Below are 25,673 nucleotides of genomic sequence, written 5' to 3'. Positions count from 1 at the left end.
TCGTGGATACAGAAAGATGCGGCAGTGGAATTAGGTTTTTGGCTCCTATTTTGTTCGTTTGGGGGTACGTAGGTATATATAGGAGGAAGAAGTACGTCGGTGGAGATCTGAGGGGCCCACGAGGCAAGGGGCGCGCCCTAGGGGGGCGCCCCCCACCCTCGTGACTGCCTCTCTGATACCTTGGTGTAGGGTCCAAGTCTCCCGGATCACGTTCGGTGAGAAAATCACGTTCTCGAAGGTTTCATTCCGTTTGGACTCCGTTTGATATTTCGTTTCTTCAAAATACTGAAATAGGAAAAAAATATCAATTCTGGGCTGGGCCTCCGGTTAATAGGTTAGTCCCAAAAATAATATAAAATTGGAAAATAAAGCCCAATATAGTCCAAAACAGTAGATAATATAGCATGGAGCAATCAAAAATTATAGATACGTTGGAGACATATCATCGGCTTATCACCAGTGGGGATAGAGTCCTCCGCGACTCTGGTAGCTTCGTGTTGTACGCCGAGTTCTTCACATGGGTCTTTGTATAACACGTCTCGGTCCAACCTATATGTGGCGCAGGATGGAACCGACCCATGAGTCTTCATGTTGACCCACCACAACTAGAAATGATGTGCCCACCACACCACACACGCAATCGGCCACTAAGAAAATAAGCATATACAATAGTACAATGGTATCTAGCTCACGATACGTCTCCATATTTTGTTGATGACACTGATGGACTTTGCATTTGATGCGTGCTCTGTATTTTGTTGACGACACTTACGGTCATTGTATTTGAAACGAAAGCACGATATGGTCACTGGACTTCAGAATAAGCTCATCACGGTCACCACATACATTTTGTCGTGCTAACCAACATGTGGTTGGATGGTTAGAGGACAGTGGTTTCTCGAGCCCACCAAGGTTAAAGTCCCAGTGCTCGCATTTATCTTGTGTTAATTTCAGTATTTTCTGGCGACGTACGTTCAATGGGAGGAGACGTTCCACTCAACTACGAGGCACCTATGGTGACTTCGTAAAATCTCAAGATCATATATGTTGTCCCACTCTCTCGAAGGTGCTCATAGGGGTAGGGTTCGCGTGTGTGCGCTTATAGCGGTGAGTGCTTGCGCGTATATATGAGCCCTGCGTCTGTACCATGTTAAACAAATGCATATCATGATTATACGATCACTGGCTCACCCGTACAACTCCGTATTTTGTTGATGACACAATTAGTTGACCAGTCAAACGTTCCATGCGGCGCAACTAGTGTTGCACCATCGGGGCGCGTAATCGTGGGGCCCACCTATCAGCCCATATATGAAAGAAACAAATGGTAGTTTGAGTCTGTACTGTGTTAATAAAATAGGAGTACATTTTAGGGTGATCATACGGTCACTGGCTCACCATACAACTCCGTAATTTGTTGATAACACGATCAATTGACCAGTTAAACGGTCCACATTTAGCAGCGCACATTACCATAGGGCCCACCCATCAGCGGGTATATGAAGGACAAAAATGGTAATAAATGAGTGGTTTCGGGGAGGGCCGGCCGGCCGCAGGCGGCGGGGGCTGGCGGTTCGGCCGGTGGTGGCTGGCGACTCAGGGGGGTGGAGTTTGATGATAAACTGGAGGCCCTTGATTTTGTATCCAACGGCTAGAAAATCTAATGGCCAGAGATGAAAAAGTCAGTCGACTGACGTGTAGCCTCACCCCACATGTACACATGCACACACGCAAGACACACACGCATGTAGGTGTGCAACACTGACATGTACACACGCACGCATGCTGGCGTGCAACACTGACACGTACAAATGCACTCACGAACACACACACGTACGCACCCATGCATGCAACACTGAAACGTACCCTTGCACACACGCAACACTCGCACGCCTGCATGCACACAGCACACGACGCAAGACACATGTTCAACCTATACGTGCATCCACCCTTTGTTAAGGACATGGATTGTTACGGGTATTAATCAATCTTATCTGTGATAAGCAGAACATTGATGTTTGCAGCAGTCTTTATGAATCACAACATATCGAATGGTCTATCAACATAGTAGCCTTATCTACATGAAAAAGATGACGTCACACTCAATGAACAATCATCGGTTTATGAAATGCCCGCTTTTCACCGCCCTGGCCCACCAAAGGTTCCTCTGCTGTGCGCTACCTTCGTTGGGTCACTGACATGCATGCCATGCACCCAAAGAGCCCACATGTCAGTGGAAGAATGGTGCGGTGTCCTAGGTCAGACTCGAGGGCGCCACTCGCGGCACGCCTCGCTGAACACGCCTCCGTGCCGTATTCAAACGCCTCCATGAAACCCGCCCGTGTGGAAGCCGAGAAACCCACTCTAGACACACGTCCGTTCATGACCGGGCTGCTCCCCTATCTCTTCCACCATTTTGTCCACTCTTACAATGGCTTACGAAGAGTAGTTATTCCGCATGCAAGCCCGCTGGGTAGCCCACCGGATACGAGCTATGCAGCTCGCTGATCCACCTCCCTCCCCTCGCCCAACGGAGCCAGTTGCCGCCCCAAACCGTGGAATTTTTCCATGTGTTGTTTTTATGGACTAGCAAGATGCCCGTGCATTGCATGGAACATCAAGATGCATTTTTTACAAACTCCCGCATGCATGCAATGGATAATTAATGTGCTCCTTTGCTAGTACCACGAGGCAAACACCATTAATATTGCATCGATTAGTGTTAGTGGCCTTGTATATCTGCAAATTGTAATTTTGATAGTGGCCCCTTGTATATAAAAATGGATGGAGAAAGATGAGAGATAAGGTAAGGAGGAGTGGGGCGTGGTGGTGACTGGTGGTCAGACTGGGCGGAGGCATGGGAATGGACGGCGCATTATGTCTAGGTTTGTATCTCTCTCACACACACACACACATAGGTGGGGGACGTGCACGAAGAGAAGAGGTGCATGCACGGCACATGTACTCCCGTCTCTTTCCCAACCACACCCGCGTGGGTACACGGTGGAGCTCATTTCTGTACGAAAAAGGCAGCCCACGTGGTAATTTGGCACGTGTACTAGTTGTCCACTTGGTGGAGGGGGGGTCGTCTACCACGGGTGAACTAACAAATTGCGACTTGATGCGTTATGTTAAATTAAAAAAAGAGGCAAACCATGTGGGGCCTACCTTAGATGCAAGGCTCTATACAGTGGAGTACTTTTGATGTGTCCTGTCAACTCGCAGAACGAGGAGAAAATTGCTTAGTACGTCATCTCCCCCGCCCACGGGCGCGGTTGCTCGCAGGATGAGGTGAAGCTTGCTTCCTAGTACGCCTTACGCCTGCTCCCTCGCCCACGCGCGCGGTGGCTCGCAGCACGAGGAGAAAATTTTACTACTCCCTCCGTTTACTCCTCGTCCCTACTACGTACTTTGGTTAGTACTCCCTCCATTTACTTATACAAGGCCACTATAAAAAAATACATTTTGCATCTATACAAGGCCACAAATAGTAATCGAGACAAAAGTTACTACTCCCTCCTTTCCAGTTTATGGCTCAATTTCAAAATCTCCCCAACCAAGGTAGACGGTGAGTGGTCGAATTAATTTCGTATTTTGCACAAGTAATTAGTACACTCGTTTTTCTCAAGAAGTTATGTTTACCAAGGCATTAATTAGAACGAATGCATGAATGACCACTAAATTTCCATGAACTTGTACATGCATTGGTTAGTTTCCTCTTGACACTGCTTGCGTCGGGTGATCTAACGCACCTCGAAATCCAACATGTAATGGTACTACTGCTAGTATAGTAGAATTGAGACATATCAAACGAAAAAACGAATGTTTTTTAGATGAGCCCTATAAACCCTAGTGGGTACGTACTCCGTAAAAACAGATTTTTCCAAAACTAAGTCGCTCCCTTTCATGAATTCTGTAGTATACTCCTTCGTCGATGCTCCCTTTCATGAATTATGTACTTCCTGTCGCCGACATGTGGGACATATAGCAACCGGGTTGACGTGTCAAGCACCAAATAACAGTGTAGAACAGCAGGGGGGACGCACCCCACTTGTACCGGCCCAGTAGTAGTAATGAGCAATGAGACGTCAAATCACAATGTTGCACTTTCCCATACGGACGAAGCAACCATTATTTCACACTTCGGTTCGCCATCATCTCAAACCACGTACTAGTATTGCTTCTGCCTCAAGAGGGACACGCGCATCGCCTTGGTACATCATGACACGTGGGACCGCATGACAGGCCATGCTCCCCCGCCGATCGCTCGGTAAAATCACCTCATTTTTACTATACTTCCTCCATATCGGTTTACTACATGGCATGCACCTTGTTCTAGGTTGAGAATTTAATTGGCTATATATGTGATGAACAGTACTCTAGCCTTTTAAAAATGTATACTTTTGTACAGCAGTACTATCGATGGATTGCGCCATGGAGCAAAACTTAAAATTAAAAAAAGGTGGTACATATAGAGAGCACTCGTCGCCAAATTATGCATATAGTACTATTAAAAAGGCTAGTCACAATGATGGTGTCCAGCACAACCCACCCCTCAAATAAAACTAAGAGGGTGCTTGGATACGTTTTAGTCCCATGAAAAAAAGTAGTGGGACTAAAACATGCTAGCCTCACCCATGCTTGGATCCAAATACTAAAAAGGCTAAAATCAAGTTAATGAGCATTTATTATCCTCCAAACCCTCCAATCCAGAACTCGCATGTGTTAAAGGAGAGGAGTTAAATGAGTAGAGAGAGGACTAATCCACATTTTAGTAGGGGTACCCCTGACTAAAAATTTTTAGTCTCAAGACTAGTTTTAGCCCCTCTTTAGTCAGGGGTGCTTGGAACTTTAGCCTCTTAAAGAGACTATTTTTAGTCGAACTAAAATAAGTCCCTTGGATCCAAGCACCCTCTAAGCATCCTGGAATTCTTTGACAAAACTAAGCACCCTGAAATTCTTTGACAACTAAACTGCTGGCTATATGATGTTGGCCATATATATTGTACGTATATAATGTGAAGAAACAAGTGGTAGTACTATACCAACTAAAAGATGAAATGTAAGAAATACTAGTATGTACGTACTGAAGAGTTAAAGTAACAAGAAGAAACATAACATAGTTCTGCTGGGGGCTCAGCACAACACACCCCTCAAATCTTATATTTACTAATTGGAAGCATCATTAGAGCCGCCACGTTAATCCTTGAAAAACAGGTTTATCGTCCGTTTGATCTCCAAATTAGATATTGGCAGCTGTTAGATCAAAGAGAGTCCTCTCAAGTTGTCCCACGCTTAGTCTACTGTAAAAAAAGATGAAAGAGAGTCCAGACATGTTGTCCCACCTTACTCTCCCGTCAAAAAAAACATCATAGAATCATCAAGAGTCCAGACTTTATCTTCTAGTGCCCAACTCTTCCTCATCCTCCTCGCCTCTCCCACGCGTCCATGCTGCGATCCATCCAAGTCATCCCTCTGCTGGATCCTCCTCCTCTCCAATCTTTCTATATTTGTGTCCTAAGATGCAATCCATGCATGTTGGACCTTGAGAAGGTAAGTTGCAGCCGCTCCTCAACCGAACTTCTCTCCTTCATCATGTTCCTGATCTGATGTTGCAATCATGCCTCACCACCAATCGATGCCCCACCTCAAGCCTATGGTGTCACGTCCCCATGGTCTCTCCCATCGATTCCCATCTGGTCTCTGCTAGGGATAGCAACTATGGGAGAGACCATAGGGACGCTGCCATCGAGGATTACCTCCATCCCCTGCAATGTTTTCTGTCCAAGATTTTGACATTTGTTTCCTCCCAGACTCCTATGGTTGCATGCCATATTCCTCTCCATAGAAGGTAATTTGTGTACCTCTACGTCTATAGTTTCTTTCTCATATTTTGCTACATTGGTCGTTCAGATTTGGTCAGCCTTTATGTTCCAGCTTAGTGGAAAGATACATATGTAGGTACATGCTTGGATGGGGCGTGGAAATATGGATGCTTATATTTATAAAATTTATCTGCCACTACCTCTTTTATGTTCCAGCTTAGTGTGGAACCGTCTATATGAGTATACAATCTGAAGAACCTAATTGTTTGCTTACTCCTACCCGCCTTACCATGTGTGCTTTATCGTGCAATAAACCAAGCCATCAAGAAAACACCCCTAGGTTATATATAGGGACGTACTTTTACATTTTATTTAAGATAAAAAAATACATTTAGATTTAGTAAGAGTTTGTTTTGCAATGGTGTGCATAACTGTTATTGATCATAGGAGAACACTCGAACACAAATGTTCGCTCGATGTGTCTGATGCTCGACGGATCATGCACCACCCCCTTCGTGGCAGTCCACCGAGCGTGTAGCCTGCATTGTGAAAGACCTCTCTGGATTGGGCGGCCAGCAATCCGTTGCGCAGGAAGATTCTCTGTACCATGCTGTTTTCCAAATGCATGCTACAACCAAGTACTAACATTTTCCATTTTATAGGCCAGTCATTAGAGACATGTGTTATAGCCTACGACAGTGAGATAGTGCACATAATTTGATGTGTCATGTGGACATTAGCTTCTCCCTGAATGTTAAATAGTAAAAAGTTCTGGTCATAATGAAATTTTGCTGTGTTTCCTTATGTATAGAACACTTCATTTTCACTACAAATAACGGTTCCCTATGTTACATCGTGTAATATTTTCAGAGAAACTTGCTGGCATTCTTTATTATTCTTTAAGGTATTTCATGGCTCCCTTTGGCCAAAACATTCTTCCGGTGTTCCATTACATAATTTATAGAAAACGTATAGAGTGCATATTGTTCGCATACTTATCTTGCCTTCAGAACAAAATTTCTAAGCAAATGAAATTGTGCCTTTTTGTAACCGAGAAGGATCCATCCAGCTTAGAAATACGAGTGCTAAAATATCCCCAAACATAGCAAATAATGTTAGTTTTTAGTATGACTTCCACATAACATATATGTCTTATGGTTTCTTTGCAATTCCATATGAGTCCGTACAACATTATTTGCCCTTCACCCATCCTTTACGTGTTTTTATCTGCAGTAAATTGGTGAAAGAAATGCATGCCATCATTTAATATACCATGGAGTATAATTTCCACGTGCCATACTCAAGACTTCCCTGCCATATATGAGGTTATTACCAAAATTTTGATTACTACAGTTCACAATAGGTAGTATATTACAACTTGGATGATGCTCCACATAAGGATATCAGATATCTGCATATATCTTCATCTCAATACAGTTTTTGTTTGGCGTGCCGTAGATGCCAAGTTCATGTTCTTTGGTGTTATACAGATGTACTATGTTGGTAACCAACGCTAAGATTAGTTCTGCAGACCCCAAGAGTGAAGAGATATGAGTCCTGTTAGAGATCACAGTGGCCTCAGCAGAAAATATCAGATGGTTCCTGAGATGTCAGATAAATTGTTGCCTAACAAAACCCAGTGTGTTTCAGTCGATACACATATTATCATACATTATAAAATGGCCACTGTGTCATCCCCCTGATAATAGTGGTGTTGTAGCGACCAGACCTCAAACAGTCTGATCTTTGTGCTCCGGTGTCATCCCTGGATCAGTAATGCTGACACCACACAGTACTCGAAGGATTTATAACAGAGTAACAATCACACACTTATTACATCGAGTGTCTCAAAAGAGAACTTATTATAATAAATATGGCCTAAGGCCATCTAAATATGATAGCAGCGGAAGGCTTGGAAGATAACTGAGTCCATCAACTCCAACAGCATCACTGAGTATAGAACCATGACCTAAAAACTCCTTAATCATCGTCTGAAAAGTCTGCAGCATTAACGTTGCAGCCCGAAACGGGTCAGCACATGGAATATGCTGGCAATGTAACACATAGAGAGTAATGGAATGAAACAGCTATACTATATGCATATTTGGCTGGTGGAAAGCTCTGTGGTTACAGTTTTGCGTAAAGCCAATTTTTCCCTACTTCAAAGGAATAAAATTTATTTATCTATCATGGTAGTTGTTAAACATTGAGAATGGCTGACAGCATTCTCAATCCCAATTAAGCATCATCATTAAACAAAACCCAACAAAATTAATTTAGAGTAACATGTTGAGATTCACATGAAAACCCAGGTACTAGATACTCAAGATGTCCATAACCGGGGACACGGCTAATCATGATTAGTTTATTACACTCTGCAGAGGTTTGCGCACTTTTCCCCACAAGACTCGATCGCCTCCGTTTGGTTTCTCGCACTACAAGGTGTTTGAGAAGACGGATGACCGAGACATAGTCTTTCAGAAGCGCTAGCACCTTACGATCGGATAGACCGTACCACCTACATCCCCTACATCTGCTAGTCTACCACTGTAAGAGTTCGCACGACTTAGTCAACTATGCTAGAGCCCATAATAGCTTGTGGCTGCACACGGAAGTTTCTAGCATGAATAATCTCATGATTCCTTTGAGCCTGGCTGCACACGGAATACCCAGGTGCCTCTCAATCCACCCAGATGTGTGTTTAAGTTGCCACCTTAGATAAACCATTAATTAACCAAACTCACATCTGTCATGGATATCACTCACCCAATCCACATCTACTAGCATAGCATGGCATAATAAGCAAACGTAGAAGTAACTCCCAAAGCTTTGATAATAAACAGGTAATAGGTACTACCTCAACTACTTCCCATCCCACTATTTAATTAGATCCCAATCATGCAATGTGTGAGAATTGATATAATGCAATAAAACTGGGTAGTAGGAAAGGTATGATCAAAGTGTTACTTGCCTTGCTGATGATCCGGAAAAACTAGCGATTCAAAGTAACAAGCGGCGCACTCCGGGTATTCTATCGCAGACAAACAAACAAGAATAAAATAAGTACTCATCTAATGCACGGGTAAAACTCAAATAAGAGATCTAACCAGAAGGTTCAACTTAAGAACTCCGGTTGGCAAAAAGAATCAAATTGAACGAAGCAACGAAAGTCAAACAGCGAAAGAAAACAACTTCGTTCTACTAATCTGGATCTAGGGCAAATTTTATAGTAGCAAAATCTTGTTTAAGTTGGTTAAACGGATAGAGGGTTTCGAGACGAAACTCCAGGCGCTTGAATCGACTGATTCCGATAAACGAGCGAAAAGTTATACTAAAACGAAAATCGGATCAAGAATCACGATCAGAAAAATCGCGGATTTAATCCGAGAAAAAGAAAAACGACGAACGTTCGCTAGAACGAACGAACGGACGAACACTCGCTATTTAAATAAACCGGAAAAACCGATCTATTTAAAAAAACTGAATCTAAAAAAACCGACGGAAAACCGATCGGTTTTCTAAAAAAACGGGCACGGATTTCGAGGCAGCGGCGAACCTTGGCGAGCGTGCGGGTGGGGCGGCGGCTCCGGTGCGGCGGCGCGTGGGCGGCGGCGCCGGGTGGCGAGCGGCGCGGGCGGGGTGGCGGCTCCGGCGGGGCGGCGTGTGGGCGGCGGCGGCGGGTCGAGCGGCAGCGGCGGGGTCGGGCGGCTGGGGCGGCTCGAGGCTAGGGTTCCCCCGGGGCTGGGCCGGCTTATAAAGCCACCTCGGGCTGGAGTCCTAGCCAGACACGGCCCGTAGGTCGGTTCGTTTTTTTTAACACGCAGAAGAAAAAATAAAAAGAAATACTAAATGGACACCAAAAATTCCGAAATAAATTTTCGCGGGCTTCTAAAATCAAGCTGCACAAGGTGAACATTTATTTGGGACCAAAATGCAATTTTGAAAAACGCACATTTTTCCTAAATTCAAATAAAACACCGAAAAACTCCGAAATAAAATCTTATTTGATTTGATTATTTGATCCTCAATATTTCTTTATTTTGGGGAAGTCATTTTATTCCCTCTCTCATATTTTTGTAATATAAATAATTGATGATAAAATAAATAAAATCAAATGATCCTATTCTCAAAATTTGAGAAAACTCAAATATGAAAATAATGAAACCCCCAACTCTCTCCGTGGGTCCTTGAGTTGCTTAGGATTTCTAGGATCAACCAAAATGCAAAATAAAATATGATATGCATAGATGATCTAATGTATAACATTCCAAATTGAAAATTTGAGATGTTACAAACCTACCCCCCCTTAAGATGAATCTCGCCCTCGAGATTCGGGTTGGCTAGAAAATAGGTGAGGGTGGTCCTTGAGCAAATCTTCCTCTTGTTCCCAGGTGGCTTCATCCTCCGTGTGGTGGCTCCACTGAACCTTGCAAAACTTGATAACCTTGCTGCGAGTAACTCGGCTGGCAAACTCGAGAATCTTGACTGGTTTCTCCTCATAGGTCAAATTGTTATCCAACTGAATAGTTTCCAATGGCACTGTGTCTCTCAAAGGTATGTCAGCCATCTCCGCGTGGCACTTCTTTAACTGAGAAACGTGGAACACATCATGAACTCCTGAAAATCCTTCGGGCAATTTCAACTTGTAGGCCACTTCTCCCATATGCTCCAAAACTCGATATGGTCCTACAAATCGTCGCGCTAACTTCCCTTTAACTCCAAAACGCTTTGTTCCCCGAAGTGGAGATACTCGAAGATAATCTCTATCTCCGACTTTGTAAACTGTCTCCTTGCGTTTAGAATCTGCATAACTTTTCTGCTTGGACTGGGCTATCCTGGGCCTATCGCGAATCAACTTCACCTTCTGTTCAGACTCTTTAATCAAGTCAGGACCAAACAACTGGCAGTCTCCAACTTCGTCCCATGACAACGGTGTCCTGCACCTCCTTCCGTACAAAGCTTCGAAAGGGGCCATCTTCAAACTGCTTTGGTAACTGTTGTTGTAAGAGAACTCTGCATATGGCAAATTGTCGTCCCAACTAGATCCATAATCTAGCGCACAAGCTCTCAGCATATCCTCCAAAATCTGATTGACTCTCTCGGTCTATCCATCTGTCTGTGGATGAAAAGTTGTACTGAATTCTAGCCTGGTTCCCAAGGTTTCGTGCAACTTCTTCCAGAACTTTGAGGTAAACTGGGTTCCTCTATCTGATACGATACTCCTTGGAACTCCATGCAAACATACGATCCTGGTCATGTATATCTTTGCCAACTTAGCACTGTTGTAAGTGGTCTTTGCCGGGATGAAATGAGCTACTTTCGTCAATCGATCAATTACAACCCAAATTGAGTCATAGCCTGAACGGGTCCTGGGTAATCCCGTGATAAAATCCATGCCTAGCTTATCCCACTTCCATTCAGGTATCGGCAATGGTTGTAACAATCCTACTGGCTTCTGATGCTCTGCCTTTACTCTCTGGCATACATCACAAACTGCTACGTACTCCGCAATATCCTTCTTCATTCCGGTCCACCAGAAAATATCCTTCAAATCCAAATACATCTTGGTATTTCCTAGGTGAATTGAATATGGTGAATCGTGTGCCTCTTGCAAAATCAACCTCCTGATCTCCGGGTCATTGGGCACGTAAACATGGTCTTCAAACCATAGGGTGTCGTGCTCATCCTCACGAAATCCTTTAGATTTTCCTTTACTAAGTTTCTCCTTTATAGCGGCAATCTCTTTGTCAGTCCTTTGAGCTTCTCTGATTCTATCCATCAAAGTTGACTGGATCTCCAATGCGGCTACATAGCCTCTCGGAACTATTTCCAAACATAGTTCACAAAGATTTTCTGCTAACTCCTTGGGTATTTCTCCCGTCATTAACGTATTGACATGGCTCTTACGGCTTAAGGCGTCAGCTACTACATTAGCCTTTCCGGGATGGTAATGCAATTTCATATCGTAATCCTTGATGAGCTCCAACCATCTCCTTTGCCTGAGATTCAACTCCTTCTGTGTGAAAATGTACTTCAAACTCTTATGATCCGTGTACACCTCACAATGGTTTCCAATGAGGAAATGACTCCATGTTTTCAAAGTATGCACTACGGCTGCTAACTCCAAATCATGCGTGGCATAATTCGACTCATGAGGCTTCAGTTGTCTTGAGGCATATGAAACAACTCTCCCTTCCTACATAAGCACTGCTCCAAGTCCTCGACGTGAAGTGTCGTAATACACCTCATAATCTTTGGTCTGGTCTAGCAAAATCAACACTGGTGAGGTAACCAAACATTTCTTCAACTCTTGGAAACTAGCCTCACATTCCTCCGTCCATATGAACTTGGTATCTTTCTTTAACAACTCAGTCATAGGCTTCGCTATCTTCGAGAAATTCTTAATAAATCTGCGGTAGTACCCTGCGAGTCCAAGAAAACTCTGGATCTCCCCAACAATAGTTGGTGCTTCCCACTTGGTCACGGTATCAACTTTAGTGGGATCAACTGCTATACCTTCTCCAGATATAACGTGTCTGAGGAATCCTACTTCCTTCAACCAAAACTCACATTTGCTGAACTTGGCATATAATTGATGTTCTCTGATCTTTCCAAGTACCAAACGCAAATGTTCCTTATGTTCCTCTTCATTCTTTGAGTAAACCAGGATATCATCAATGAACACCACGACGAACTTATCCAGAAACTCCATAAACACTTTGTTCATCATGTTCATAAAATAGGAAGGTGCGTTAGTCAGACCAAATGACATAACGGTATACTCGTACAACCCATTCCTGGTGGTAAAAGCTGTCTTCAGAATATCCTGTTCTCGAATCTTCAACTAGTGGTATCCTGATCGCAGATCGATCTTGGAAAATACCTTAGCTCCTTGCAATCGATCGAATAGATCATTGATCATCGGTAGTGGGTACTTGTTCTTGATCGTTACTTCATTCAATCCTCAATAATCAACAACCATCCTTAACGACCCATCCTTCTTCTCCACTAGAAGTACTGGCGATCCCCAAGGTGAAGAACTTGGGCGAATATATCCCTTATCCAGTAACTCCTTAATCTGCTTCTTAATTTCCACCAAATCCTTTGCTGGCATCCTATATGGTCTCTTTGATATTGGCCCTATACCTGGCAATAGCTCAATCAAAAACTCAATATCTCTATCCGGTGGCATGCCTGGCAACTCCTCTGGAAATACTTCAGGGAAATCCCTTACCGCTGGTACTTCCTCCTGCACAACTCCTGTTAGGCAATTTACTTGAGTCCTCTTTGGCACATGCCGGGATACATACTTGATCCTTCTCCCTTCTGGGGTGCTAAGCAAAATTGACTTACTAGCACATTCAATATTCCCTTCATACTTTGATAACCAATCCATGCCTAATATCACATCCAATCCTTGGGATTCCAATACTATTAGGTCTGAGGGAAAAACATAGTTACCAATCCTTAATGGTAATCGATCACACCATAGACTAGCCATATATTCTGCTCCAGGCGAGGTTACTAACATGGGTGACCTAAGGGCTTGGGTTGATAGGTTATACTTATCCAAAAATCCCCTTGAGATGTATGAATGTGATGCACCAGTATCAAAAAGAACGAGTGCAGTAAATGACTTAACCAAAAACTTACCTATTACTGCATCAGGCTGAGCTTCAACCTCCTCCACGCTAACGTGGTTCACCTGTCCCCTGTTGAAAGGGTTCGGCTTCTTCCCAGAACTTCCATTGCCATTTTGGCCTTCAGGACATTCATTGGCATAGTGTCCGGTCTTCTGACACTTAAAGCAAGTGACTTGGCTCAGGTCCTTCTTGGCTGGGGTTGATGGGTTGGTGCAATTCTGGCCGTTGCTTCCTCCATTGCCATTACCATTCTTGGTGCCATTGTGATTGTGCAAGCTACCTCCACCATGGGTATGCTGAAAATGTCCTCCCGGTCTAGGGGTAAAACGTGGCTTCTGCTGAGCTCCTGAAGTGTACTTTCCTTGTCCATACTTCCTCTTGCGATTCTCAATTTGCTGTTGCTTCCCTTCAATCATAAGAGCATGATCTACCAACTCCTGGTAGTTGTTGAAGGTGGCTATCATCAACTGCATGCTCAACTCATCATTCAGTCCTTCCAGAAACTTCTCCTGCTTAGCTGCATCCGTAGCGACGTCATCTGGTGCATAACGTGCTAACTTACTAAAGTCCTCCACATACTGGCCAACTGTCCGTCCTCCTTGGCGCAAGTTGCGAAACTCACGCTTCTTCATGGCCATAGCTCCTGCTGAAACATGGGCGGTACGAAAAGCCTGCTGAAACTGGTCCCATGTGACAGTGTCGACAGGGAAAGTGGCTGTGAAATTCTCCCACCATGATGTTGCGGGTCCTTCAAGCTGATGTGCGGCAAACTTCACCTTCTCCGCATCTATGCATCCTACTGTGGTCAACTCCCTAGCTGTCTTGCGGAGCCAATCATCTGCTACTATCGGCTCGGTGCCACTAGAAAACATCGGCGGATTCAGCCTAAGAAATCGGGCTAAGTGATCAACAGGTGGTGGTGGTGGTGGTGGTGGGTTGTTGTTGTTGTTCCCCTGATTCTGATTCTGGACTAGCAACTGCATCAATGTGTTCTGCTGCTGGATCAACTGGGTGAGCTCCAGTGGAAAGGCAAATCCGGGGTCACGTCTCGGAGGCATCTGAGGGGTTTAGAAAAGATGAGATGTAAGAATAGAGGGGTCTAAAGAGAAAACACTACCCATATGCACATGAGGCAAAAACAAACAATTCACTTCATTCAATCAAACAAGGGCATACAATCGATCTATCTCTCGCAAAAGTTCTCGGACTACTATATTTACATGGTGGACTACTACTACTGATGAGGTGGTCTACTAGAAATATTCTTCAGTTGCAGACTCCATGATATCAGCTCCAGCTTCATCAACATAGTCATCATCGCTACTATCTGGATCCGAGTCGGTGTCGTCGATAATGATGTAGTCTTCCGCGCTAATCTCTTTGGGTTCTTCGTCTTCCTCCACTGGTGTAGGGCCTCCCATAAATATTCCAATCTTCTTGATCAGGTGGTCATTCTTCTCCACCAATACTTCAATTTCCTCTTCATAATCTTCATGTGTAGCCTTGAGTTCTTCCTCTAGTTCCTTGATTCTAGTCTTAGCCTTCTTCAGATCTATCAAGTCGGCACACATCTGGTTCTCCTGTCGTCGAATGTGCTGGTTTAACCCCTGGATAAAAGTTGCGATCGATCTATCCTTCCTGGTGCTGATCATGCATCTCCCAGTGCTCATCTCGGCGCCCACAAATCTGGTAGATAGTATCCTTGATATCCTTGTGGTAGACTTCTCCAATGCGTCCCATGGCGATGTGAGCTGTCATGCTCTTTCCTAGACTCCAAGTTGGTGCATCAAAAGAAAACTCTATGGGCTCAGTGACTGGCATGAACGTCCTTCCTGGAACTTGAACTTGAATCATCCAGCGCTCTTCTTCAGGTAAAGTGGCGTTGTAGGTTCCGGTGAAGCTTGGTACTCCTATATTCAGGTATCTAGTGACTTCCTTCAAGTGATGTCCAAAGGGTGTATCTTCATCCGGTTGCGTGAACTTGTTCCTTGCATCCGCCATCCTAAAGAGTAGAAAAGATGAGAAGTCAGAAGAGAAGAGAGTGAAAAGTGATCTAGGTCTTTTAGCTTAGTGGTCGTGTCCTACAGTCAGCGTGTGCTCTCATACCATCTCTATAGCGACCAGACCTCAAACAGTCTGATCTCTGTGCTCCGGTGTCATCCCTGGATCAGTAATGCTGACACCACACAGTACTCGGAGGATTTATAATAGAGTAGCAATCACACACTTATTACATCGAGTGTCTCAAAAGAGAACTTATTACAATAAATATGGCCTAAGGCCATCTAAATATGATAACAGCGGAAGGCTTGGAAGATAAGTGAGTCCATCAACTCCAACGGCATCACTGAGTATAGAACCACGACCTAAAAACTCCTTAATCGTTGTCTGAAAAGTCTGCAACATTAACTTTGTAGCTCGAAACGGGTCAGCACATGGAATATGCTGGCAATGTAACACATAGAGAGTAATGGAATGAAACCGCTATACTATATGCATATTTGGCTGGTGGAAAGCTCTATGGTTACAGTTTTGTGTAAAGCCAATTTTTCCCTACTTCAAAGGAATAAAATTTATTTATCTATCATGGTAGTTGTTAAACATTGAGAATGGTTCACAGCATTCTCAATCCCAATTAAGCATCATCATTAAACAAAACCCAACAAAATTAATTTAGAGTAACATGTTGAGATTCACACGAAAATCCAGGTACTAGACACTCAAGATGTCCATAACCGGGGACACGGCTAATCATGATTAGTTTATTACACTCTGCAGAGATTTGCGCACTTTTCCCCACAAGACTCGATCACCTCCTTTTGGTTTCTCGCACTACAAGGTGTTTGAGAAGACGGATGACCGAGACATAGTCTTTCAGAAGCGCTAGCACCTTACGATCGGGTAGACCGTACCACCTACATCCACTACATCTGCTAGTCTACCACTGTAAGAGTTCGCACGAGTTAGTCAACTATGCTAGAGCCCATAATAGCTTGTGGCTGCACACGTAAGTTTCTAGCATGAATAATCTCATAATCTCTTTGAGCCTGGGTGGCGGTCCAAAAGAAAACAGGCAAGTCCTGGAATACCCAGGTGCCTCAATCCACCTAAATGTGTGTTTAAGTTGCCACCTTAGATAAACCATTAGTTAACCAAACTCACATCTGTCATGGATATCACTCACCCAATCCACGTCTACTAGCATAGCATGGCATAATAGGCAAATGTAGAAGTAACTCCCAAAGGTTTGATAATAAACAGGTAATAGGTACTACCTCAACTACTTCCCATCCCACAATTTAATTAGATCCTAATCATGCAATGTGTGAGGATTGATCTAATGCAATAAAACTGGGTAGTAGGAAAGGTATGATCAAAGTGTTACTTGCCTTGCTGATAATCCGGGAAACCTAGCGATTCGAAGTAACAAGCGGCGCACTCCGTGTATTCTATCGCAGACAAACAAACAAGCATACAATAAGTACTCATCTAATGCACGGGTAAAACTCAAATAAGATATCTAACCAGAAGGTTCAACTTAAGAACTCCGGTTGGCAAAAAGAATCAAATCGAACGAAGCAACGAAAGTCAAACGACGAAAGAAAACAACTTCGTTCTACTAATATGGATCTAGGGGAAATTTTATTGTAGCAAAATCTTGTTTAAATTGGTTAAACGGATAGAGGGTTTCGAGACGAAACTCCAGGCGCTTGAATCGCCTGATTCCGATAAACGAGCGAAAAGTTATACTAAAACGAAAATCGGATCAGGAATCGCGATCAGAAAAATCACGGATTTAATCCGAGAAAAAGAAAAACACAGAACATTCGCTAGAACGAACGAACGGACGAGCACTCGCTATTTAAATAAACCGGAAAAACCGATCTATTTAAAAAAACTGAATCTAAAAAAACCGACGAAAAAACCGACGGAAAACCGATCGGTTTTCTAAAAAACGGGCACGGATTTTGAGGCGGCGGCGAACCTCGGCGAGCGTGCGGGCGGGGCGGCGGCTCCGGCGGGGCGGCGGGCGGCGAGCGGTGCGGGCGGGGCAGCGGCTCCGGCGGGGCGGCGCGTGGGCGGCGGCAGGCGGCGAGCGGCGCGGCGGCTCCGGCGGGGCGGCGCGTGGGCGGCGGCGGCGAGCGGCGCGGCGGGGTCGGGCGGCGGCGGCGGGGTCAGGCGGCTGTGGCGGCTCGGGGCTAGGGTTCCCCCGGGGCTGGGCCGGCTTATAAAGCCACCTCGGGCCGGAGTCCTAGCCGGAAACGACCCGTAGGTCGGTTCGTTTTTTTTAACGCGCAGAAGAAAAAATAAAAAGAAATACTAAACGGACTCCAAAAATTCCGAAATAAATTTTCACGGGCTGCTAAAATGAAGCCGCACAAGGTGAACATTTATTTGGGACCTAAATGCAATTTTGAAAAACGCACATTTTTCCTAAATTCAAATAAAACACCGAAAAACTTCGATATAAAATATTATTTGATTTTATTATTTGATCCTCAATATTTCTTTATTTTGGGAAAGTCATTTTATTCCCTCTCTCATATTTTTGTAATAGAAATAATTAATGATAAAATAAATAAAATCAAATGATCATATTCTCAAAATTTGAGAAAACTCAAATATGAAAATAACGAAACCCCCAACTCTCTCCGTGGGTCCTTGAGTTGCTTAGGATTTCTAGGATCAACCAAAATGCAAAATAAAATATGATATGCATAGATGATCTAATGTATAACATTCCAAATTGAAAATTTGGGATGTTACAAGTGTGAAGCTGATCATACTTCTGTTAAAGTATGTAGGTACACAGATTTTGTTGAATCCGTCACGATATTTTCCCTCTTCTACTACTTCTCTTACAGAAAGCATGATATATAAGACCAACTAGCCACAAGCTTAGCGTGAGTCATATATATACATTGTTTTTTACACGATCCATAGATATCAAGCATAGTAGAAAGCCGTATTAGATGCTACTTTCGTGTATCTAGGCATCCTCTCTCTTATTTCAAACTAATGATTCACGCCTCTAGATTATGGTCCTAACCTTTTTGAGAAAACAATTGGTAGCCAAAGCCAAGCATGATGGTTTAAGTGTCATAGATGATCCATTCTCTGCCTCTTTACTAGCACAGTTTAATAGAAGGACTACAATTTATGTTGATCTATAAATGATTTATTCCTTATTAAAAAAATAATTATATAAGCTAATAGTGAATTTCCTTCTGTTTTTCAGTTCTCAAATTGTTTTGTCTGTTAGCAATCCAAATTAAAGTTATATTGAGCAATAGATAATTGGTTCAATTTTTTAGATCTCAAACGACTTTGTCTGCTGCAAGCTCCATTTGCTGCCGATGGCAAAACTGGTAACAAATAGATTTACTTGGCGACTTTTTTAAGATTGTAGATCACTTTGTCTGCTACAAGGAAAAACTCAATTTGCTGCTTAGGACAAAACTGACAACATATTTATTTACTTGGTCCGAAGAAATCCACCATTGCAGCAGGTTACATGTACGTGGTGATCAGCTTTTGTCTTTTTTTTGCGGGAAAGACCAAGTGATATTAATCCAGTACCCTTACAGAACAGTCCTCAAAAGATAAGACAATTACAAACAAGTCCTTAAGGATAAGGAAGACGCCGCCGTCGATGAAGACGTGCCGCTGGCACGCCGCCGCCGCTCCTCCTCTACAACCTTGGATCGGACGGAGTCCCATGGCGGTCAGGAAGTCAACGGACCTCGAACCCAAAGGGCCTCCACCTTGCATCGTCGCCATCGCCTTCGATCTGGACCTCATCACCTGCATCTTCCAAACTTTCAACAACTGGAGCCGCCGCCTACGGACTCCGGCACGGGAAGAAGGCGCACGGCAACTCCGCCGAGTTACGAGCACCAGGAAGGAGGCGGGGAAGTGGTCGGATTCCGCAGAACCCCGCCACGGGAGAAGATCACCGCCGCCACAAACCACCAACCCGACAGCGCCTCCCGAAGTGTCTCCACCGAGGTTTCCCCACCCTCCCGCCGCCGAAGCGGCCGGCAGAGGGGGGGAAACCAGCGAGCCGCCGCCGGCGAACTAGATCGAACGGGGAAGGGGAAAAAATCGCCTCTCCTACTGTAGCGGGGGAGAGAGCAGAGCCAAGGTCTCAACTTGTGCCACCTACCGTGGTTTCGATCAGCTTTTGTCTTATCTGGCCTGAATGGACATTATTATAAAAAAACTAACTTATGTGATGGTAAATGCATGAATAACAAAGAAGTTAACTTGGACAAGGAAGTTAAGTTAAAAAAAGGAACTTACACTTGCCGGTATCAATTCTGTGTTAATTAGTTATGTTGGTTTGTATATGGTTCACTCCAGAATTTATCACTTCAAGGTAACGCTGGCCGGGCAGAACACGTGTGCATACACTGTCACTGTTTTCATTCCTTTAAGCTATAAAGCAAAAACACGTGCACATGAATTTTACTTCTTTTGTTGTTGTTCGAATATCAATGAGAAAACAATTACATGTTTTAGAAAAGGTAACTAAAAATTATAGTCTCACTTGGCAATAAAGTCTTAAAACCTTTAAAATAAAAATGTTATTCAAAATCAAACTAGCCCGTGCGGATGCACGGGTTGCTAACTAGTTAAATTAAGCACACCTGAAATTAAACTTTGCAACTATTCCGGTAGACACTGCATTAGAACCACCATGAGCAACGACACTGCCACCTTACTCGGAGTCCTCGTCCACGTCCTCGACTTCGTCCTTGTTCCTCTTCATCTTGGCTGATACTTCTTTGCTTGAACCGCACACTTGGCTGTTGCTGTTCATCCAACCCTTGTAGATATTGAAGCAAAGGTAGCCATCCATTGCGGCATAGTGGATGTGGTCTATATCTAGTACATTCCGCTGCCATGCATGACGATGAAACGTGTATGGAGGTTTCTACAGTTTACCGTACGAAGGATGAACCATGGCTCCTGCCAGGGTCAGCATTGAAGGCTGACGAGAGGACACCAGCTGATCCTTCTGGAGGTCGAAGGGGTTGCCTACAACAAGACCTATCCGACGCAGGACATCCATGTCGTTCTTAAAGTCTACAGTAATGAATTTCACTACTTTGTCCTTGAGGAAGTTCTTAAAATCCTGGCACTTAACGTTGGCATGGCATATGTGGTAGACCAAGCAAACGTTATCTACGTAAACCTGGATCACGGCGGGCTTCTTCCTCTCTTCGTCCTTTAGATCCTTCTCTGGTCCCAGGACTGTGGTGTACTCAACATCTAGCCCAGCGACCCACTCATCATCTAAGTTTTCGAACATGCGTCTGAAGCGAGAAAGGCATCCTTTCACCGTCGCGGAAGAACGGGTGTAGATGACGTCGAACTCATCGCCGGTGATGGTTCTAACCTTGTACTCACCACCGATCATGGAGATTTGGGATGCCATCGATTTGGGAGGAGGGTTAGGATTAGTGGAACTGCCGTAATGTGAATGGACGGGACGACTAGGAGCGAACCGCCATAGTATTGAAGGGCGTGCGGGGACGAGTAGGAGCGAACTGCCAGCGTGCGAACGGTAGGGTAGTGGCTTTCCATTCTCCCATGATACGGGCTTCCGAGAGCCCTTGGATCTGAGATCGAACGGTTGCATGGCATGATTCTAGACCTATGGGTGAATATCCTATCCTGGAGGGTTATTCTGTAAATTTTCAGCAACTTAGCATGCGACCGTTTGATCTCAGATCCAAGGGCTGCTAGCAGCCCGTATCATGGTCGCGCCTACCACGACTGTCGCCTTGCTCGCGCGGTCGCGCCCTTGGAGATTTAACACGGTGCGTTAGGCTATCTGATGTTGGCATGTCATACATAGTCATCACTTAGTCACTCATACTACAACAAGGTTAGCTATAAGTGTATTTTTTTACTCCTCTCTATCTCTTTCTTCGTACTCAAGGAAGAAACGGTGCTAAGCGCGTGTATTTATTGCATTTGCCAAGGAGTGACCTCTTCCAATGAAATGGTGTTGCTAAGTTTGCTTCATTTAATTAGCTATAGACTCAAAATTGTCTTTTCACCTAGGTACACGCACTTAGCACCGTTTCTTCCTTGGGTCACCAAACTAGTCTCTCTCTCTTCTTGATTAACTTGCCACATCAGACTTTATGCTTATGTGGCAAGCTTAAGCACCTGTAGGAGCAAGTAAAAGTAAGTACAATAATGCGCTTTACATGGCATTTTTGCATATATGGAGGAAAGAGAGGCAAGGAAAAAGTGGAGAAGTGGGCTCTCATGCAAGAGCCAGCCTCTACTACATGGTGGAGTATTGGGAGAGGCACCTGTATGGAGGTGGTCAGGAATCTGGGAGACTCACGCCGGTCGTAGCGCCGCAGTTAAAATGATAATGGCAAGTCAAATCACGGGGCCCCACCTGTCCAGCAGTAACTCGCTGTCAAATCACACAGCCCTATGTTTGCAGCAGCCTACTCCCTTGTCTTCTCCCGTCTCTATCGAACCGACTAGGCGGAACTGTCCCGCCGCCTACCGCGCAGGAAAAGCCCCGCCCTCGACTTTTAAATACGACTACATCTGCTTAAGAATCTAATGATATACTTTTTATGACATAGTAAGTCATATTTAGTTAGTCAAATGGATGACCTAGAACTACGTGCAGGCCCTATAAACCAAGATGCCTAAAAATAAAAAAACCGAGACGGAGAGGGCAGTTCAGCACGTATCTTTTTAGATCAATATAGTCGGGATTCACCAAGGAGCAAAACTAAGTGGTAGGCTGCTCCTGTCGTGTTGGCGTAGCAACTCAAGAAGGGTCAGTCCGCACACGAAATGGCGACACACTTAACAAGACCCCTTTGGCCGACATGTGGCTCATCCACCATCTTGTTCCACGTGCGATGCACCAAATTATAGTTCAGAGCAGCGGTTGGAATTGGAGCACCCTGGTCGTAGCGCCATAGTAGTAGAAAATGAGCGACAAGGGGTCAAATCACAAAGCCCAACCTTTCTCGCATTAAGCTGGACGGACGAAGCAACCATCATTTCACTCTAAGGCGCAAGAGCATGAAGAAAAGATAAAACAATGATGCGTGCGGGAGCTACCTAGGGCACCCCAGGGTAGGGGTCTCCACTACAGATCCTTTTTTTTGAAAGCGCCTCCACTACAAATCGGCTTCTCCCTCGTCCTCTTGAAGAAAACGATTATGAGTGCGGCGGTAGGGTTTGTAGGAGTACTACAGCGTGCGGGGCCATGTCGTAGTAAATGGGTTCGAGCCGACGCCTTAAATATGTGTGGGCCGCTTGGTTTTACGGGAACGAGGTAGCATTTTGGGTTCGGGGACCAGTGGAGATATAGTATGTACAAAAAATTATGGACGTAGGTTCGACCGAAAGGCAATGATTCATGGGCCCTGCATTTTGATATACCCGAGGCCGCGTGAAATTTACTACTCTACTCAAAACTAGTAAGGTACACATGTATTGAACACATGAGATTTCGAAACCAAATTATGAATAAATACACACTATAGGATGTAAAGCTTTGAGTCATATATGCATGATGTAGATGTTCGCTTAGTTCTTATAGTTCATCTCATTCAAAATCAATAAGTTTTATAAAAATGTTAAGATTCATGGGGTTGTGCATTGTACTCCCTCCGTTCCAAAATAGATGACCCAACTTTGCACTAACTTTGTACAAAGTTAGTGCAAAGTTGGGTCATCTATTTTGGAAAGGAGGGAGTAAATCATAAAGTAAAAAACAAATAATTGCAATTCATTTAGAAAAAATAATCAATTATGATACAGAAGATTCTAGAACAAAGGATAAGTGCTTGTGTTTTGAGGTTTGTGCATTATGCTTAAGTTCAACAATGGAGTCTTCTAAATTGTACATGTGGCAGATCTGGTGGAATGTTGATGATATCCAACGGCCAGTAGTGCTCGGATTTGCCTATCTCTGCACTGTCGGGTTAGCTTCATCCAGCGACCATCTTTCAAAGTTATTGGCACACTATATAGTTCTTGTGCCATAGTTGCATGTTCTGGAAAAAAAGCTACTAGTGGGTTGTACTATCTATTTAGGAATAGAAGATGTATACATGGAAGTTGTAGGGAAAGAGATGACATGGAGCATCTCAATTCCTATGAGTAGGGATTGGAAAAGAGATGTCATTTGGTTCACATCATAGGAACTTTTCTATTGAATATAGAGATGACATGTTTCTCAATTCCTATGAGGAGGGATTAGAAAAGAGATGTAATTTGGTTCATATCATAGGAACTTTTCTATTGAATATACGCTAATGTTTATTTTCCTTTGAAATTAAGGGAGTACAGGAATCCATTCATATGAACCAAGTGGCTCTAAAGCTATAGAAATGATATCATGTTTATTTCCTTTGAAATGTGGAGTATATGAATCTATTCCTATGAACCAATTGGCTCTAAAGGAAAAAATCCTATAAAAATCATATCATATAGAGTTCCTATGATATTCCTCGACACTAAAGGATGCTTGAAATTGCTGCGGGTGATACGATGGTCTTTCTTTGTAGACTCCTCGCCCAACTTTATAGTTACCTCTCGAAGATGAATGAAATGATATATACATGGTATTCTACATGTGCAATTTGGTACACGAAAACTCGGTAAAAGTTTGCGAGGTTCGAATTTTCAATAAAGCTATATGCACTGCATTTCGAAATGGAGGGAGCATACAGCAGTTGCTAACACTCACATGGAAGATTTGTGTGTAGGAGGAGTGGCTGTTCTGTTAAATGACATGGCAAAACTGACACTGTCTGATGCCGATCTAATGGTCCTTACGGCGTTCGTCAGGAAAAGGCTTGTCGCGAACGTTTGTCAGATAATGATTTACGGACACATGCATTGCATTGATACGTGCCCCCCTCTCTCTCACGCACACGCACCCTCATGAGTCACGACTCTCCCGAGTCCTCTCGCAGACTCGCACATCGCACCCACCATCTATCTGCAGGTAGACGTCACGCACATATGTGCTCTTCACACCCTACCCTCAGAACTTCTAAAAAACAAAAGACGGCGCGCACATTTTATTTTAGCTCACACGTTACACACTTGTACTATTACTCTTGCGGCGAACGTTCTTTGGGCATAGTATATTGTACTCTCACGAAGAGAAGCGGTGCACGCACGCACTAGTTCTCTCACACCCACTCGCGGGTACACGTAGGAGCGCATTTTTTTGAAGCTGGTACAACAAAATCACTCCACTATATATAAAAGCAGGAGCCTTAGCGCTTGCTTTACTAGGGTTCCTCTCGTTCACTCTCTCATGCTCTCCAGATCTAAGCAACACATAGGTGGCCACACTCTCTCTCAGCTCACGGCTGGTTACAAAGTCGGCCGGACAACCTCGACCGGGGAAGGGGTGTAGGTGCATCGTTCACGCTGTCGTCGCGGCGAGGGAGGAGACCAACGGCTGCCCGCGCATCCCGATCGGCGGCCGTGCCGTTCTCTCCGAGAGAGCGCCGGCTCGGGAGGTCCTTCGACCCCTTCTTCCTCCCTGCGGTATTGTGGCCAAGATGCGGCCTCCCGACGCCGTCTTTGTGACATGCCGATGACCCTCAGGTATATATTCCTTCGAAACCTGCCTTGCTCTACTGCCCCAGCTCCCTTCGTGTGGATCCTTTTCTACTTCCATCTGCTATTCCAAAGCCACCAAGACTTCTACTAAGGCATGTGCTTTGCACGTATGTTCTGTATGATAGATACTCATATACCTTCTTTTTAGAGAGAGAAATGGGTACTCGTATCTTGAGTAGATATCATAGTGTGTTTGTTTGCATGATCTAAGGACTATTCTGAAATAAGAAGCAAATCACTTGCACAAATCAAACTGAGTTCCAAGTAAGAATTTGATTACAAGATAAAAGTTGTAGTTTTATTATATGATGTTTCCTGGGTTCCACTGATGTATAGTTCCAGAGTTGTTCGACGGTTTACATGCATGTTTATGGACTATTTTGTGCAACTAAATAAGTCATTTAGGTCCGACAGACACTCATGTCCTGTATTAGCTTGAGGTATAGCTTATGTATGAATAAATTAAATATTACACTTTTTCTGCGAATAATAAAAATATTACATTTCTCGATGAAGCAGAATAAAACTTTAGCTAGCATCAGCCATGCAATGTTATGTTATGTGAACAATG

The sequence above is a fragment of the Triticum aestivum genome, chromosome 7A, assembly GCF_018294505.1.
Source record: "Triticum aestivum cultivar Chinese Spring chromosome 7A, IWGSC CS RefSeq v2.1, whole genome shotgun sequence".
Lineage (NCBI taxonomy): Eukaryota > Viridiplantae > Streptophyta > Magnoliopsida > Poales > Poaceae > Triticum > Triticum aestivum.
Note: the sequence above shows the minus strand (reverse complement) of the source record.